Here is a 17,475-nt window from a genome sequence, read left to right as displayed (position 1 = left end):
TGTGATACGGCTCAGGAGGGTTGAAAAGACAGTTTGTCCTTGAACTCTGCTTTTCAGAGGACCTTTTGGGAAGTTTATGGTTTGAGGCAAGCCTGTGATGCTCATTGTTGAAGAAAGACTCCTGGAAAATGCAGCCATAAAGTTGGTACTTGCTTAGAAATAGTCTTCATTAATATCATTAAGGTGAAAGTTCTTTTATTTGTTAGAACTTTAGGAATAAAAAGCTTGCTTTTATTGTTATTTCCTTAGCAGGATTTTATGCCTGATGCTTACTGAACTTGTGAAATTGAACAGCACTTTGTGGCTGGGTGCCCTTGTAGCAGACAACTGCCACTTTTTGGAAGGTCATCTTTGATTGAAGTAGGAGATAAGCAGCAAGAGTTAGTAAAAGTGAGAAAGGGATGCTCTTTTACACTCAAAAAAAACTACCAGGAGGAAAATTGAGCACTTGAGAAAGTGGCTGTCTTTAGAAGTTCAGAATCTTAACCCAAAATCAGAATTTCCTTGGCATTTTGGGAAGATTATATAAAGAATGGAGAACGATACTATTTCGTTCCATCTCTGTTTGGTATCCTCCAGCTGCCAGAAGAGAGCCAATCCTAGAGGAAAGGTTTTCCTGCTGAAGCTGTGGGAATAGCGCTATGCCTTTCAGATCAGGCTGGGATCAAAACAAGTAAATACCTCAGTTGCAGCATACTGAGATGAGCAGCAAACTATTTTGAAGTTTTCTCTCTCAGCATGAATCAGAGGTTGTTTATCCTGGTAAACATATCAATGTTGAATAATGATGTTGCCAACAAATATCACATAACAGTGCGTAGAGTAATAGCCATTTTCAGTCTAAGTGTTGCATGCAGGAGAGCTCTGTAGGGCCACAGTTAAGATTGTGTGGTAACACTGACAAATGTTGATTCTGAAAATGGCAGATGCTGTATATCACCTCTGAGTTTATTCTCATTTTATTGGTGGAAAGAGTGGATCGAGTTATGCTTAAAGTGCTGTGCATGGACATAAGGAACAACTATGGATTATTATCTTCTGTTGAACACTTCCATTTTCCATTTTATCAGTGTGAAATACAATTAGCTTTCAGTCATCTAACTTGCCAGGCTGCAGGTTTTGGAAGCATGTTGTGGAAAGTGCCTTCAAGGAGGGCATGGGCGCTGTTAGGTACAGGAGATGCAGTGTTGTGAAGCTAATGTTCTTCTGCCTGTGTGTTATATTCCAGTTTCTAAAGCAGTGAATGAAGCGAATGAGCACAAGTTCCGTGGCAGCATTTTGTGTGTTTCCAAGGTTACATTTTGATTCTTGTTTCTGATTTCTGGAACTTGATGGTGAGCTAAACTGCTTGGACTCGCTAAAGACTTTTGATTTAAAATTAAGAGCAGTGAAAAGGATTCCTGCCTTTTAGAAATAGCTGGGGGTGATACGGGTTGTCAGTGTATTAAGAAGGCAAGTACTTATGTTCCATTTATGAAACAAGTGGAAAATCTGAGAAGTGGAGTTAGTTATTGTGTGTCTCCATAGTTTCAGAGTTGTAAAGCATTTAATTTTTTCCTTTATGTAGTGTGAGGGTGGTATTAGCAGTAGCTTTGAAGAATGATGCTAATATTCATATATGAATTTGAACGAGACTGGTGGATGCACGGTGGGTTGTGATGCTTTACATGTCTGGAGATTAATCTAGCTCTACACTCATATTTTTATTCCTTGGTACACGTGACCAGTAAATCCAGAGCCCTGGACCAATCTCTAGCACTAATGGATTATGAAGTCTTGTATTTTGAAAATGGAATTCCCTGCTGATTATGTGGTAAACACGAACAAGAACACAAGGTCACTTGGACTGAGCATGCTTGGCCTGATAGCTGCTTTTTGTTGAGCTACTATAAGGGCTAAATGAAGTGATAATTAGTAAATGCAAAATGGAGAAAGGCAACGTTAACCAGTTCTTCCCCAGAAATGCCAGTAAGAATCCCACATGGTTCAGCTCTGACTAATTTGGTACAGGCAATGAGAAAACCCAAAGGGCTTCTGTTTCCCACAGCCACGTGCTGGCTGTGTGCTCGGCTGACTGGGGAACTGAGTGAAGAAAAAAAAGGCTGTAGCTTTAGTGGAAGATAGAGGTCAAGCAGAGGGCAGGAAAGATCCAGAAAGTTTGCCTTGACCTCCTTATTTCATATGACAATGACATACTGCTTAAGTATCATTTAGATTTTTGCTTCAGGAGTTTGGTAAAGAATTTGCTTTATTTTCTGGTCTGGGATGATGTCAGCTCCTGATGGGCATATGAGCATTGCCTAAATGGTGACACAGGGATGGTCTTCTGAGAGATTAGAACACTTCATCCCTAAACATGGGAGCTTTCATAAAGAAATGAGACTGCAATGGAGCAAAAAATGAAGCGTTATTGAAAGAAGTACCACACAGTTATCTTTGCAAGCTGAAGTCCACTCCTGAGCACCCTCTGCCCCTCCTGCATTCTTTCTTGGAGTTTTCACACCCTCAGCTCCCTGCTTCCTGTTGAACTGATTTTTGTTTTGGTTTGGTTTGGTTTGGTTTTGGTTTGCTAAGATCTGTAGTAAACAACAGCTGTGACAAGCTTCCAGGTGGCCTCCACGTTTGGTTATTGTGCTACTGTGAGCATTCTGCTGTTACTGTCACAACAGACCCACAAGTTTATTTACAGACCCAAAGCATTCTCCTCTGGAATTTATGGCTTCAGCATCCTAATCTAGGACTGAACTGGAGTAAGGAAGAGAGGGAGGACATGCTGCTTGGAGCACAAGCCCTATGAGAAGAGACTGAGGGAGCTGGGGTTGCTTAACCTGGAGAAGAAGAGCCTCAGGGGAGACCTTATTGCTGTCTACAACTACCTGAAGGGAGGTTGTAGCCAGGTGGGGGCTGGTCTCCTCTCCCAGGCAGTCAGCACCAGAACAAGAGGATGCAGTCTCAAGCTGTGCCAGGGGAGGGTTAGGCTGGATGTTAGGAAGAAGGTCTTCATAGTAAGAGTGATTGGCCATTGGAATGGCGTGGAGTGGTGTGGTGGGCTGCCCAGGGAGGTGGTGGAGTCACCATCACTGAAGGTGTTTAGGAAGAAACTGGATGGGGTGCTTGGTGCCATGGTTTAGTTGATTAGATGGTGTTTGATGATAGGTTGGACTCGATTATCTCAAAGGTCTTTTCCAATCTGGTTAATTCTATTCTATTCTATTTGGATGATGCCTAAGTGCTAATGAAGCAATGTGTTTGTTTCAGCTGGATCAACTGTATGTTACTTGCTTTATCCCTGATGCTCTCATTTCACTGCTAACTTCATTCATGTGCTGGGTCAGAGACACTTTGTTTTAGAGTACTTTTGTCTTCTGCTTAAGAAAAATCAACACCTTAAACCTCAGCAAAGTCATTCTCTGTGTGTTCAGGTAAACAACTATTCTCATTCCCAGCATGTAGGATCCACTGTCAAAACTAGAAAAAAACCTCAAATACATCACCCAGATTAGCAAGTTGTTGCCTTAGTCTCAAGCTATCCCCTTGGCCTTGTTTTCTTTTGAAGCACCACATTTTTCCTATTTTCTGATGTGCCTAATGAAGATCACCAGAAATAATGCTCTATTTGTGGGCTAGTTAATGGCTCCATTGAGCTTGGAGTAGACTGAATTGACACAATTTCCTGATCACTGATTGGCCACCACTGCAGCAGAAGTGCTTTGACTGATGCAAAGACTTTGCCCACAGCTTCTTTCTAGTGCAGATTTCACTTATTCAAGCTCAATTCTGTCTGCATAAGACTTTAAAGAGCAAAAGGCCAGGTTTCTCAATGGATGGGGCATCTTGCTGAGGCACCATTTAGCATGTCCGAATCTGGCTGTGCTGACAGAAGCTGATGTGTCTTGCATTATTACGTCTGATTTGGAGGGAGGCTGAGACTCCGTCATGCACGTGATGTTGACATCCTGGCATTAGGTTTTACAGGGTGATTCTAGAAGCAGAACTTTCCCAAACTGGACTGGTGCATGTGGAAATTTCCTCAGTGGAAAATGTGGTTTGTTGGAAGTATGTGTAAGAATATATCCTTTAAACAGGTGTTTCCAGTAGCCTTGCCTTGGGATATCTGTGCCATAGTGTTAATTGAGAAAGATAAGTGATGGCAGCTTAACTTTATTGTTATAGTACAGCAGTGTGTCTAAACCACTGAACAGACAGGATTATCTTCCTCATTCTGGAATGATGGTAGAGGGCATCTGTTTAAAATAAACAAGCAGTACTGGCCATTTGTCCTAGTTGCTCATTCTCAACAACCTGACAGCAGTTCTCACAGTGTACAGCGAAGACTGAGATAGATGATACTATTTCCACAAAAGCTTATCACAGCATGTGTGTTTCTTCCCTTTGAGCAGATTTATTTGATTCTCCATTTGTTTGAGTCCTGTATTATATGCAGAGGCAGCTATGGTGGGTCTGGCATCTACACCTTTGCTTGCTAAAACTGTGTCTGGGACAGGTGTGACTGAAGCAGCAGATCAGTGCTTCTCTCCCTATTCATGAATATTCTGCATTTCTCTTACTTTGGTGCTGTGCAATTCCTTTCTTTAACAGGCTGTAGGCCTATGAAGCAAAACCCTGGAAAATGCAACATCTTTTTGATGACAGAGCAAACAAGGACAGTGTAATGGCTAACCTAGAGTTAAGTCTTGCATGTAAGCCTGGATGCTCAGTGGCTTTTTTTTTCTTCCTTCTTCTTCATATTCTCCCCAAAATTAGCTTTTAAAACCTCATGAAGCCACCGTTCAATGGTTGATTCACTTTCCCAAAACAAGTACAGGCCCTGGGATTAATTGGCAGGAGACTTTAGCAGTAGAGATTTACCACTTTGATTTCTGCTGTCTGTTCTCCCACCTCCCAGAGTTTGATCTGTTCCTGTGTCTTCAATTACAGAACAGTAGCTCCAACTGTTGTAGTTAGCCTTCTAGAGGAGTGTGGAGCAAAATGGAAAGAAATGGATAAAAATCAATATCATAAGTGTCAAGTGATCTGTAGGGAGGCTTAGAAAAAGACAGTGACACTTTGGCACCTGGCTGGTCGGAGCTCTCTCACATTTCTGTGGGAAATTTGAGATTAAGTGTCTTTATTCCAAGCAAAATCTTCTGGTGCAAAGGAAAAGTCTCCTTTCTAAGGAAAACCAGTGATACTGAACAAGGGAACTTCAGCATTTACAGGACAAACTTTACTGTGGATGTAGAAGAACACATTGAACTTTATCTGGATTAAATGTCTTCATGGATAATTGAACTACCAAAGGGTAGTTCAGTTGCTCCAAGAGTCGGATGAGCTGCTACATGCATAACCACCATCATCTGCAGCTAATGGAGGACTAGAGACACTAAATGGGCTGCGGTGTGATGAAACTGCTGTCAAACTGGAGACTTAGGTGATTTCCCTGGATAGCTTTTAAAGGCCTATAGCACTGGGTTCTCCATAAGTATTTGTGAACTTCAGAGTGGATTGATAGAAGGGATATGCAGAGCAGCTCACAGAAAGGTTTTTTTTCCTCTTTAGAATATTGAGTATAATAGGGTATCAGTAGGCTGGGAGAAATTGCTGAAGCGAAGCAGAAAGACCTTTATGTTACAAATGCATGTGTTTTTTTACGTGTGGGGATATTTGAGTCGCAGTGTTTGAAGTTATTTTTAGTTATTAATTTTTATTAAGGATAAACAGGATCACTGACAGTGCACATTATTTTTCTTCACGGGCAATAAATCATCAGTTTATGTACACAAATGTTCTTTGAATTCTCAAAAGCTTGCCAGATTTGCAGCTATATTTATTACCCGCTGTTGTTCCCTTCCTAGAGGTGTAATTCTGCTTTTGTAATGAGAAGGAAGGAAGGAAAAAAAAGTTGCAGGGTCCATGAAATATTCATTTGGAAGCCCACACTGATAAGGTGATGAAAAGCAGACTGGTCTCTCTTTTGTTGTTGTTTTTTTTTGAACACACAAAAACAATTAATTGTTTTATGAGATTTATGTTAGGGAAAGGGTTTAAATATTTCTCAAACAGTGTCCTTATCACTAGGGTGCAGCATACAGGTACCAGCAGTATGTAAAGATAATTTTTCTCAAGAATATTTGCTTGTGAGTTAATCTAACTCTGAAGAATGTGAGGCATATTTTCCACGCCAGCTAATGTACACACATTTAGTTTTTCCTGTCTTTTCAGCGGGGACTGGCTCCTGAGTACAGCCAGTGGGTACAGAAAATCCTTGTAGCTGTGTTCCAGGGGATGCAGAATTGCAGCACAGTCTCCTGCAGGTTTCAAGGATATAATTGTTTCGCATATTAGTGAGCCAGATGTGTTTTCACTTTTGAGAGAGGCAAAATTTCTGTATTTTGCCAGTATTTCTGCAGTTTAGTTCCTTTCTATAGACAGTCATTTCTGTTTAATCAGGAGACTTCAGACCTTTTTTTCCATCTGGCCTGTCCTTTCAGATCAATAGTGCATTTTGTGGCAGTGGAACTATTGGGCTCCTTTTAGGTGCTTTTTTTTTTTTTTGTTTTGTTTTACATTTGGAAATAAAAGCACTTATGATAGCAAATATTGCTCCATCTGCTTCCCCATTTGTGAGCAATAGCTTTTTTGTGTTTCACTGTACACCCAGCTGAAATTGCATGAGGCACCAGAGAGCAGTACAAAGCAGAAGAGCTCAGCCTTATAGGCTCTCCCATGCCACTTGCCAAAGGAGATTTGGGTAAGAAGTGTGGGAAGAGATTACACGGCTAGTTTTCTTTGTTTTCTTTGTTGGTCCCCAGTGTACTTAATTTTGGTGTGAGTTTTTTTTTTCACTGCAGTTGCTTTGCACTACAACAAAGCATCTGCGAGTGGGTATTTAGGTAGCGCAAACGACGTCTGTGCGTATGCTGGAAAACATCAGGGTTCCTAAGGTGGTGAGTCTTTGGAAAAGCAAAATAAATCAGAACTGGGAGCAGGTACTGCTGTTTGAATGTTGAAGAAGTGGAGATGAATTACCCCACATGGTTTACTTCAAAACTGGCTCAGTCCTGCCATAGTTTTTAGTCTGATGTCCCAGAGTCCTGATTAGATCTTTTGCTATGGCTGCGGCATCCCAGTTTTTGATTTCATAGAGGCAGTCTCATTTCAACTACCACCATGTATCTATTCAAGGTTTATGGTGTATTGATTATGCTACTAGCCAAGAGAATGAATGTTCCAGGCCAAAGGAACGGTTGTAAATGAGAGCAAGTTAAATGCGCAGCAGTTCTTTAACCTGTTCTTCCACTGACATTTGCATTTGGATTCACATTTGTTATTTCATGATTAACTCCCTCTAGAAAGTGCCCATCGCTCTGTGTAGCTCATCCTTTCTGGTTTTAAAGGCGCAGAAGTCCCATGATTCTGACATCAAAGATATCAGGACTTGAAAGAGGACACTTGAAAATTCTATTTATAGGTTGTTCTGGTCTAGTGTGCTACCCGCAATGTAGGGTGGGAAAACCAGTGGCATTGCAGAGGAGGGAAATACCTTTGTGATTCCCAGATGGAGGCTGTCACTGCACGATACATGCAAGTCCAGGAGGGCAATGACAGATGCAGGCTTCTGATGGTTTGATGGGGATGTAGCCTTGCTACATTTCATCTTCAAACAATTATCCTTATTTCAACATCGCCGTGGTTCTTCGTAGAAAGTGTGCTGTATTTGTCCTCTAAACCATTTCTCTCTTTATTTCAGCACAGAGGAGATTAGCCATGTAATCATTTGTAAAGCTGTTTAGATTCTGCTAGCTGGTTTTCTTTGGGGAGAGAGCCATACCCAGTACCTTTACTAGCAATACCTCTGTAAATTCATCTTCACTCATCTTTCTTTTCCTACCATCACCCTCAGTGAATAATAAAGTAGAAAGAAAAAAAAAAGAGAATAAATATTTCTAGTTCTGCCCTTATAGAAGGAGAAATAATTCTTTCCTATTAGTCATAGCAGTCTAGATGTATCCTTTTTAAAAAATGTCCTCTTGAATAATTAGAGCTTTGAGTTATGAAGTCAAGATTCCTGGGTCATTGCCAGAACAGATTTGTTTAAGGGGGACACTAGTTCCCTGAATTCCTTTTAAAGGGCTTTGTAATGTCCCAGGCTGCTCTTAATTAGTGATTTAAGAGGGAATACATCTGTTTCACTGAGGATTGTGAAAATTATTATTTAAATTGAAATCTTTAATAAATGGCTCTTTGAAAGCCCAATATATCTTCAGAATGAGACATGTATTGCAGAGTAATCAGGTGGTTAGTAATCTAGCAATTTAACTTGCAGGGTCTTCTTGGAGCTAAAGACGGAGAAAAATATCAAAGACCCTTGGAAGCATTGTCTGCCATTGAATTATATTTCATACTGCCTGCTTTTTCCTTTTAAACTCCAGGTTTAACATTTCATTTGCCAGGGAAGGGGAAAGAGTGAGCAAATATTGAAGTTGGTCTATAGGAAGAAGCAGTATTGCTTATTAGATAAGTTGGTAATACTTCATTTTTATCTTAGATCGTCATGGCAGCTCTCATACTGCCCCTGAAGGATGGATTTTTCTATCACATTTAAAACCTGTCATATGCTAAAGAATGTTCAGGTAATCTTTGCTTTATTAGGGATTTGAACTGATGAACCTCAGAATTTGAGGGGTTGGGACAGGTGACAGGGGAAGGAGGAACTCTAAATTAAAAAGCTGCTGGGTTTGGCAAACTCTTCCTTGCAGATGTGAAGAGGTGGATATTTATAAACTCAGCATTGCCATCTCCTACTGTTTGCAGGTCTTGAATTAGTAATCAAAACCTTAGAATGTTTTGACTCTTTAAATTTTCCTGTTAGTTTCTGAGCCTTTACTGCCATCTTAACTAATATTTTTCTAGAGTGTTTATGTTTTTTGACGTGGTGTTGTGTTCAGAGGGGGCTAATAGACAAGGGCTGAAAATGTATTTGAATAATGAGGTTATTTTCAGCACTTCTGAAGCCAGGTATATAAGTTTTTGAGAAAAGCAGAAAGTTTTGGAAGACATGAAAGAGAGCTGAGGAAAAGCCAGCAGGACAATAAATGGCAGTGCAGAACTGGGAAGGCTTGTCTCAACAGAGGTGCAGAGCTGGACTCAGTTCTTACAGGAACGCCAGTATTCTTCAAAAAAATTCCCATTTTTGCATTCCTATAATTTTAAACAGATATTTTGCAGTCTCACTTGGCCTTCTGCAATCCCCTACAGAATACAGAATTAACCAGGTTGGAAAAGACCTTTGAGATCATCAAGTCCAATCTATTACTCAACACCATCTAATCAACTAAACCATGGCACTAAGTGCCTCATCCAGTCTCTTTTTAAACACTTCCAGTGATGGTGACTCCACCACCTCCCTGGGCAGCACATTCCAATGGCCAGTCACTCTTTCTGTGAAGAATTTTTTTCCTAAACCTCCCATGGCACAGCTTGAGACTGTGACCTCTTGTTCTGTCACAGGTTGCCTGGGGGAAGAGACCGACCCCCACCTGGCTACAATCACCCTCCAAGTAGTTGTAGGTGGTGATAAGGTGTCCCCTGAGCCTCCCCTTCTGCAGGCTAAACAACCCCAGCTCCTGCAGCTGCTGCTCACAGGGCTTGTGCTCCAGGCCCTTCACCAGCCTGGAGCCTACAAAACACCCAGCTGTTTTCTACAAGGAAACAGCTGATGAGATGGGTAGTGCTGCTTCTGTGTAACTAACCACACTGGAGAATCACACTGACAGACAATCTGTAAATTGCCCATGTTATAGAACATTGATGATACCATTAAAATGGTGAATTTAATATTATAGTACTATTAGATTTCTCCCTCATTAACTCTGATCTGATAAACAGCCTCTGGCATATTTTGAAGGTAATAGTCACCTTACAATCACTACCACACCGCTCTGTCTGGCATTTCAAGCTCCTATAGATTTATAGTTCTTCTGTATTCTAACCTGTATTTACATCTTTATTTTTTTCTTTGAACTTGTGCTTGCAAGCAGACCCTTACCCTGACAGCCCTGGGCATGCAGTTAACTCTTCACTGTAACTCTGAAGTCATCCTAAAGTCTGTTCCTGAGATTTAGAACAAAATTGGGTTTAGAGAGTAAAATGAACCTAATGTTTAGGCAAGCACCAGAGGTGTTTTAGTACTAGGCACTCTTTAAGGGTTGGCTCATAGCAGTGGTCATGTTCTTGGCTTTTGTAAGCAAGTGTCAGAGCAGCCTCTGCAAAACGTTGCTGGAGACGTAAGTGGTGAAGAGGGCAACACGTGGGTGCTGTGGCAGGGGCTATTCCAGGTGCTAGTCACAGCCCTACCAGGCAGAGTAGCCCTCCTGCAGCATGCCTGGGAGCTGGAAAAGCTGAAGAAACTTTTTTTCAGCTGTGTCTGTTCAGCAGAGACAACTTCCACTCGCCAATGTTAATCCTGAAGCAGATAAACCATGAGTTGTGGCTGAACAAAGTTACCTTAGCTCCTTTTGACTGGCAGAGAGGCTTCTGTGGAGGTATCACTTGCCTCCTTGTTTTTCTAAGTGAGTCATGGTTTAGTTAGAGCTCTGTCTCCCGGAGGAGGTGGTTGTTATACATCACCTATCACAATGTAAAAGTGCAAAGCGACGCTGAAATGCTGACCCTTAATCTGAAGTGCACCATCTGTGTTTCATTTCCACAACTTGCTGAGTTTACAGTTATTTGAATTCACAGTTTGTTCCCCATTTGCTGTTCCCACATGGTAAGTGAATTGGATCCAAAATGTACTGATGAAAGATTGAGAAGTCTGTGAGAGAAGTTTGTCCCTACCTACAAGAATGCTCCATCTCACACTTCTTCTACCTTGCGAGTTAAATCCCAGCTGTAAAACCTTGTCTCAATATGGCCTCCTTTCATGGTGAGAAGTTGGGGTTATCATAAGGACAGAGTCCTCTCCCCATCCTGAAGTGATTTATGTTTTGTTGTTGACTTTCTGCTCAAGGAACTGTAGAGACTTCTCTCACATGTGACAAAGTGTTGGCTTTACTGTTCCTGTATGTTCATGTGGATGCTTAATTGGTGGTGCTTGACATTGGATCACCACTCTTGTTTAATATTTTTTGCTAGTAGGAGCCAAAATGTTTGATGCTCAAACAAGGCTGGGTATAATATAGCAAAGGGAGCTGTAATTACAATTGTAAGAGTTTTCATGGTGCAACTTTGAATTACTCTGATTTTAGGACGGACAAAAAGCCCAGAAACAGGTTGAGTTTCATTTATTCTCTTCAGTTTCTTTTTATGCTTGTTTTTGTGTTTTTTCCTGCTGACAGCAAGCATTTTCTCAAGACATAACTAACTGTATTAAAAAAAAAGAAAAAGAGATATAAAATTTAAACATGTTGTATTTCAAAAGCAAGCCATCAAAACGCTGAAGGCTGTATAAACTTAAATACCTTCTTTGGCTTTTGCTGTAGACCACACAAGCTCTGAGAAATTGATTACTCTGGTGCTTGAAGGGGCTTTCATGATACAGAAACTGAGGTTTGCATTGAATTTCTTTCTTTGTGTGTGGGTCTTTTTTTTTTGTTGTTTTCTTTTCCTTTTGGAAAGAGAAAAAGCCTTTAAACTCCAGATTAAAAATAAGTCATTTAATTGTTTCTTTTCCTCCCCCTCTTCTAAATCTTATGAAGGGAGTTTTCATAAATGATTGGGGGAAAAGTCCAAAGTAAAATGCTCTATTTCTTTTTCTTTTCTTTCTTTTTTTTTTAAATAAAGAGGCTTTTCTTCTGGAATGTCCCATTTAGGTGCTTCTTCATTGAAGTATCAGCTGGTGAGAGAGAGTTTCAGTGTGGCTTGTGCAGACTTTTTTATTCTGTAGACTTGAAGAGGAGAGGGGTGAGGAGTTAAGAGTTACTTATTTTTCATATTGCAGTCCTCAAATTTACTGCAACCAGTATTCTAGACCCATCATTAGCAAAGACTTTGGACTTGCCTTGGAGACTACAAGCTGACTAGATGCATACCCAAAAGCCAACCTAAGACTCAAGGAGACTGTTGTTGAATGATCAAGAAAGTAAATCTTCAGCCAAGAAGTTTTATCTTTTCATATGAAATGAGACACAAATAATGGGCTGGTACCTTGGGCCAGATGGTGTTTTCAGGAAAATATTTATGTCCTGTAAAATGAAGCATGTTTTATATGTCTATTATCAGACCATTCTCCTGTTCTTGTGTGGCAGCTTCTCTTATAAAGATAATATATGGCTTGCTGTCTCTCGGTGGCAGTTTAATCCTACCCAGTTTGAACACTTCTGGGGATCAGGTACTTCAGCAGGAGCGGTCTCTGCATTTACACCATTGGGTTTGCTGGTGGAGCAGAGATGATGCTTTTTCCTTCGGTTGCTTGGCCCTGGCACACATGGTGTAAACTTCTGAGCTGTTGCCTGCATCCACATCTGTACTGAGCTGCTTTGTGAGTGACGGCTGCAGGCTGGTGTGGTTCAGAACATCAGCTTGTTGGAGCAGCAGTGGCAGGTTCTGTACCTGCCTTGCCTGAGCGCCACAGCACCTTGTGCCCACCCCACTAGCACCTCCTGTGTGATTCTCAGGATCCACACATCCCTGCCTGCCTTGATGGAGCTGCATGAGCCCCAGGAAAGTAGCTGCTGAGCTGTGACAAGCAGGTTTCCTTCCAAGGCTATAGTCTCCTGGGATTTCAGTATTGCATCTAAGCAATCCTGTCCTGTGAGATATGTGGAAGGCGTCCAAGACGGACACCTGCTGGCTCTGAAGCAGTCAAGTGTTCTTTCCAAAATATCTTTGGCCCCTGTTCTTCTTGTTTACTTTTAAGAAGATACAGGCATGTGTTGGCTGTAAAAGAAAGGGGGGGAAACTAATCATTGCTACTGTCACTGACATTCCCTGCAGATTTAAAAGGAGGATGAAAGTTGGTGCTTTAGGAGAAACTCGAAGCCCCTGGGACAGGCACAGCAGAAAACAGAAAGATGCTCTGTATTCTGTCTGATTGCTTGCAAGAATGCATGCTGTATCTCCTACAGAGAGAGAAACAGAGCTAGTAATGCATATTTGCATAGTTCCTCCATTCTCGTGCCTTGCAAACTAGGACAATACCATTTTTCACTTCCCTGTGCAGATTCTCAAACAGCAGCTTGGTGTCAGTGATAAAGAAATAAAAAAGGTGAGGGAGAAAGAGAGGGAGGGGGAAAATCTGCCTGGTGGTATTTCAGATCTCCAGAATACACAGGTGCTTTTAAATCCCTCTGGCCTACATATTCCACAGCCCCTAGGAATAGAGGAGTCGTGATGTAATGCTCTTTTCCTCACACTCCCAGCTTAAATACAGATGGAAATTGTTGTCATGTGTTAGAAATGTCACCAATAATATAAAAGGCAGGCTTCTGCATTCTCCCTTTTGCACTGTCAGCTGCTGCTGCCAGCTTATTCTTCCCTCTCAAACCTATTGTCATGTGGCAGAAACCCTGATGTAAGTAAGCCCTGTCCTCCCCCTGCTTATGATCCCTGCATTTTTTATTCCCCTCTGCTGCAGTGCTGAGGATCATTACATACCACGACTTAAAGACAAGACCTCACAAAGGAAGGATTAATCTTGTATTTGTGATTGAATTTCGAAGGACTCAGGCAAGTGAGAATGTTCTGTTGTATTCTCTTTTGTGTTGTTGTTCCTAGATGCGAGCGCAAGAATGGAAGAGCAGCAAACGCGCTCGGCTGGGTCTGTGTTTACGGAGGGAACCCGGCGGTTCCTCGGCTGCAGGTTGCGCGTGTGAGGCGAGAGCGGGAGAAAGGAGAAGCTGTGGGGCTGGGAAGGGAGCTGCGGAGCGAAGCTGCACAGCCTTAGCCCAGCCTGGGAGGACAGATGGCTAGTGCTGCTTTTTAATTCATCAAGCAGGCTTTACGTGAGGCCCGTTGGCGAGCGGGTGTGCTGCGAGAAGCGGGGTCAATGGGCACGAATAGGCTGAGATCAGGACCAGATGCCTGCTGAACAATGGGGCTTTTGAAAGAAATGCGGGAGGAAGCGTGGCGCTTGCTTTGTACAGCCTCCGCATTGCAGGTTGGAATGGGGCAGCTCCGATTTAATGAAGTGCATTCCTAAACGTGGTCGTCAGCCCGGGCTGGGAGACAAGGGGACATGTCAGAAGGGCGCTTGTGGGGCCGGCGTGGGGGGGGGAGGGAGCCATCCACTGATGGATCGCCCCGAACAATGCGGTCTTAGTGTTGGATGGGAAAAACCATCAATACATCCCTGTGCATATTAATGCGCTACAGCAGGTGTTGCTAAATGTCTGTCCCCGCATTGTTCTCCCGCGGCTCAGCCGAGGAGGGGGCAGGAAGGAGACCTCATGAGGGATGCACTCATCTGGGGTAGAAATGTAGCTGTTCCTCACACAGCCACGCATGCCAAAAGTAAAGCAGGAGGTGAGAATCGGCACAGTTCCGCTCTTGGGGTTGCAGCACGGGGCAAGGTACCAGCTAGCTGCTGCGAGCTGAACTGGGCAGCAGTCCCCTGTGCTGGCTCTGGCAAGCAATGAGGGGACAGGCTCAGAGAGGCAGGTCATATTTAAAGGCATCGTAGGGCCAGGAGTGTCTCTTTTTTTTCTGCAAAAGATTCCCTAAACTAAGCAGATGTGAGTGCTTGAAAGTGAATCTCCTGAGAACAGGCTGGGTCACCAGGGCAGAGGACAAGGAAAGACGAGGCAGAAATGGTGTCTCAGTCGAAATTCAGCAGTGAGAGGGTTAAAAAGGGCATAGTTTTTTCCGCTCCTCCAGAAATACATCAATTGCAAATGAGTTGCAGAAGCTGTGTGTGTGAATTGCAATAAACAAGGTATACAACATAGAATCAGAATTGTTTTGGTTGGAAAAGGACTCTTCTATGATCATCAAACAAAAAAATATCAACCCCTGCATTTGTGTGCATGCAGCTGCACTGGCTGGATATACCCCTCCACAAGATAGTTTCCTATGTAGCAGAAGTAGCATCCCTGAATACTTACAACCATGTTAGCCAGTGTAGTTCTGGAAGGCTTGTGGGGGGAGTGTACATAGTCTGTCATCATTATATGTATTTCTTAATAAAAAGACACCCATTTAATTGCTGCCATTGTGTTGTCTGCTCCCCTTGTGATTTGTGACATGCTATACTGTATTTGTCAGCAGAATGAAAGGGGTCTTTGTTCCTTATTCATATTATGGCACACTGCATCTCAGTGAAAATGGAATATTTGCCTTTAGAGCTAACTTAGCTGGTGATCTGTGCCTGCTGTTACACTGGGAAGAATTCATGGTTTTTCCCAGGAGTTTCAGAGGACTCTACAGGCAAAGCTTCTATTTTATTTATTTATTTGTTTTATGTATCATTGTGCTAATGGTGATAAAGAGTGACCAGCTTCATTCACCCACAGGACAGGTAAAGCGCAGCCAGTGGCTGCAGCAGCTTTGCATGTTGCGGTTCCTGGTCTGTGGATGAATGACCAAGTTGACTATGAAGTCCTTGTGCACCTCTGATCATGTACTGCTGTGTAAACTGCCAGCAAGAATTTGGAAAGCTAAGCCAAGAGTCTGTAATTTGGACAAGCTTGTCCACAGGTTGTCCAAGACCACAAGTTAATAAAGGCAGTTACTGAGCAGCTAGTTCTGTGTGACTGTTTAGGGGTGCCAGTGGCACAAGTAGAGGGCTCTCCAGCCCCTATGCTGGTTGCTGGAATAGGTTACACTATCGTCTAACATCTACAGTGTTACCAATTGCTATCTATTTGCTGTATTTTTTTATGCTATCAGTCTTGTCTGCATGAGAATGAGAAAGGTTTATGAGTGTAGTGGCTGGAATTAGTAACCAAAAAGGATCCAAATGTTAGGCAGTGCTTACCCAGGCAATTAATAAGACTTCTTCTAACACACATCACATGTATGAAGCTTGTCTTTAAATTGAACTAACAGGTTCAGCAGCTTGAGCTTCACCTTGTTGATTTCACTTACTTCCTACTCTGCAGTGCTCAAGGAAAAACAGGCAGAATGAAAAGTCTAGCTCAGTCCCAGGAGGTTATAGTTGGCTAGGAAAGGCTTTTCTGTTAGAGGGTCTGGCTCAGTAAGGGGCCAAATTGTGGATCTGTTGCTTGTTGACATGTGGCTACTCCTGCAATGTGAGAAATTGTGTCTAGGAGTAACTTTGCTCTGGAGGGAGCAAGGATTCACTCAGTGGTGCAGAAGGGCAGGGAGCATTTTCTCCCTTGCCAGCTTATCTCCATTTGTCAATGCCTACCGCTAGCTCCTGTCAGATGGAAGCAATGATGGATCCACGTAGATCTAAGAATGATGCTTCACTTCTTTCTGGGAAACTGCTAAAGAGCTAGTGAGGAAGAGCCCTGGCAGCTGCTCCAGGAGTACTTCTTCATCTCCTTGCTGTTGAAGTGTCGCAGAGCCAGTTTCTGCCGTAACAGCAACAAGCATTCTCCTGTTGAATTTCTTTCTTTTTTTTTTTACATACTATTCTAATGCAGGTAATCCAACCTGCAATTTGAAGCTTAGAGTATCCCTTTTGTCATTATTGACATCCCCGAGCACAAGTCAGGCTGTCATAGCAGTCACAGTGTTGCAGAAAGGAAAAAGCAACAATGAAAGCCATTAATTCAGCAGCAGAAGCTGATTAAATGGTGCTGGGTTCTTGACTCTGCTTCTGACAGTAATAATACATACCCTGCATTTCACTTATTTAAAAGTTCATATGCTGCAGGTAAGGCTCTTGCCTGTACTTTGAAGCTTGCATATAGATGCCTTCCTGATAGCCTTCCTTCCCTTCCAGTGCACTGAGTCCTTAAATGGTTATGGTGAGAAATACTTCTGAAATTAATGCACATGAAGTCACATTGGTCAAGAGATGCTGGGTGCTGTGATAGTCAACAAAGCTTGTTCAAAATGTGGTGCTGTTTTCAGTCAAATTCTGTTAAATCCTGTCGTAAAATCCTCTGAATATTTTGCTCTTGAATATTCTGGTAAGCAGGATGACTGGTTCACTGTGTTAATCCTGTATGGTCTTTCTGTCTGCAGCTAATCCTGAGCTGTTTCTGCTGTTCTGCATACATGAGTAAGATTCTTTACCCCCTCCCCTTGATATCAAGTAGAATTCCAGCTGACTACTAGAAGATAGCAGATCAAATGTCCAACTCTTCTATTATTTTTTTTTAACCTCCTTAAGTACAAGAGTTGAGTTTCTTCTACTTGAAAATCAAAACCTGGAGAAGTAGGAAAAATACCCTTGATCTCTGTCTGAAGGTATGGGATCTGAGTCTCTGCAGGATGTCTTTAGGAATCTCAGCTGTAGACACATTTGGAAGGAAAGAAATGTTTAAAGCCAGTTTCTGAATTCATGTAGATCTGACAGAATTTCTATCACAACTTCTCATTAGTTAGAAATGGAGTTGTAGTGATGGC

The 17,475-nt window shown here is 42.2% G+C and overlaps 1 protein-coding gene across 1 annotated transcript in view; it reads left to right on the top strand.

The window, feature by feature from the left end:
* MAGI1 (membrane associated guanylate kinase, WW and PDZ domain containing 1) overlaps positions 1-17,475 on the top strand; it is a 369,638-nt gene that overhangs the window by 187,030 nt on the left and 165,133 nt on the right. The gene's annotated exons all lie outside the window — the stretch shown is intronic.

This window comes from Dryobates pubescens, chromosome 1, assembly GCF_014839835.1.
Source record: "Dryobates pubescens isolate bDryPub1 chromosome 1, bDryPub1.pri, whole genome shotgun sequence".
In the NCBI taxonomy this organism is placed as follows: domain Eukaryota; kingdom Metazoa; phylum Chordata; class Aves; order Piciformes; family Picidae; genus Dryobates; species Dryobates pubescens.
Note: the sequence above shows the minus strand (reverse complement) of the source record. Positions and strands in the feature narration are given on the sequence as shown.